Source organism: Macadamia integrifolia, chromosome 8 (genome assembly GCF_013358625.1).
Source record: "Macadamia integrifolia cultivar HAES 741 chromosome 8, SCU_Mint_v3, whole genome shotgun sequence".
Lineage (NCBI taxonomy): Eukaryota > Viridiplantae > Streptophyta > Magnoliopsida > Proteales > Proteaceae > Macadamia > Macadamia integrifolia.
In genome coordinates this window covers 9542336-9544525 of record NC_056564.1, presented here as the reverse complement: position 1 = coordinate 9544525, position 2190 = coordinate 9542336, and the positions used below count along the sequence as shown (strand labels likewise).

At 37.6% G+C, this 2190-nt stretch overlaps 1 pseudogene; it reads right to left on the bottom strand.

Moving 5' to 3' along the window:
* Positions 1 to 145: 145 nt before the first annotated feature.
* The window catches only part of LOC122086332, a 2575-nt pseudogene continuing 530 nt past the window's right edge, over positions 146 to 2190 (bottom strand).

Genomic DNA, 2190 nt, shown 5'->3' with positions numbered 1-2190 from the left:
GTAACATTGAATCATATACATATAGAAAGCTAATGGCAAAGACTACATACCCAAGGTGCCCACGCCAAACCATTGAATAAGAGGGGGAAAATGATCCATAGAACTCCATTTATTAGCTCACCTGCTGATGCAAGCAAGGTGATGCACATAATTCCTTTCACTCCCACCAGAGGATTTATAAGTGGAAGCACCAAAATCTCGAGGCAAAATTTCAGGACACTAAAGGATTTAAAAGTGTTCCCGAATGAAGATTTGGATCCAAGAAATGAAATTAAGTGTCTAGGAATGAAATTCTTAAAAGCTACAGTGTCTAATGCATCTTGGTGGAAAATGATCAAAGTTTGAACTCTATCATCAACTGATCAGAAATAAGACCTAGTGCATCTTAAGCCCAAGGAATCAGTGTTAGACATCAAAATCAGAGCAATACCCATAGGAAATGGGAAATTTCACACAGGAAATGTACAGCTTAAGCTGGTCTTAAAGATGAACTTCTAAAAATTAAAAACATCCATCTTGGCAGTCCAAGGGGGTCAACTTTAGGTTGGAAGCTTAAGATCTTCTTGATCAGTCTGTTTTGGGCTTCACCTCATTCCAGTGAAACATTCAAAACCGATGAATGTAGCATTTCTTAAAGCAGTATTCAATAATAGAGCTCTCTGTCCATAATTTTCCAACTAAATACTATGGGCTAATAATTAAAGCCACTGACTGCTAAATACTGATCTGTGAATATTTTTTTCTTCTTCACAGGAAAAGCACAAAGAGAGGAATGAAGAAATGGTGGGAAGAAGAACATGATTTGTTGCATTTAGTCTGGGCTCAAATTGGGATAAAGGTGAAATAGTCTCACAATCTTCAGTGTCAATACGTATACAAATCCTTACAGATTCTGTAGCATCAAAATTTCAGAAAAGAAAAGCCCCATAGCAAGTACCTGAGAAAAAATGGAACCTATTCCAACCAACATCAGGATTTCAGAAAATTGATTCTTGTTGAAAGCAAAAACTGACTTCAGATAGTACTGCACAGGAAATCATCGTGATTGACAAAATATTTAAGTCAAACTGCTAACTGAAATGCCATAAATCAAAGAGTTAACATGGATGCGACGATTAGGTAATCTTCATGATGATGGTGGGAATTTCTCGTGAACATAGGCTAAGAAGTTGATTACTGAAACTCACAGTTACTTTTTTTCAGTGGCAATTTTGGCTGCTAGCAGATTGGAAAGGAACATACCAATAAGACACTGGTGATTCCAGACATTCCCAACTTATAGAGGAAGGCAATTAGAGCAATGCGCTTCAATGTCCCACTCTGAAGGTAAAATGCAGATCTTTAGCTAAGGATATTATATGTTCATAAACATGCAGTACATTCTATTTTCAGTGTCCAAGTATATGAAATATGTTTATTGCCACATATAATCAATTTAAAGGTTCTTCTCCACCCCCTGCACCCGCGCCAGCGCCCGCGCCCGCACCCCAGCCCCTGCCCCCGCGCAACACAACCACGTTAAACAGGAAAGAGCTATCGTTCACAAACAGTAGTACCTGTTAGCAACCACAGCAAGACCATTCTTCATAGATTTGTATTGCTTCTTAAGGACATTATTAATTGTAGCCAAACAAGATGAATGTTACTCCTGCCTTGGAGCTGGCTTAATTGTCTCAACCAGAAATAGCTTCAAATAAACTGGACAAAATGCTAACAGGAATAAGGACACCTGAAAAACAGTGTTGTCAACAAGTATGCTGGACAAGAAATTATACATAAATCTGTTGCTAAAACTATGAGAAATTTTGAGCAAGAACATACCTAGAAAATATAATCTTCAGGAAGAATGCGTGACAACAGATTTCCCAGGAAATTTGAAACTGCGAAAAGACCTGTAATCCATCCAAATGCTGCAGCCCTTATATTATCTTCCACAACATCAGACTGCCAATGGAATGGACAATGTCAGTTATACTATGTCTCCAGCCAGCCTTCTTAAATGAATAGAAGTGAGGAAACAATCTTACCACATATGCAACAGAGATACAGGGAAGGCTTACTTGACTTATGATATGTGAAATCATACGGAGTACATAGTAAGCATAAAGATATTGTTTTGAGTCATTCCAAGCAAGAACAGCTGGAATAAGAACAGTGAACAGGTAATTCAAAAAAAAAAAAAAAAAAAAA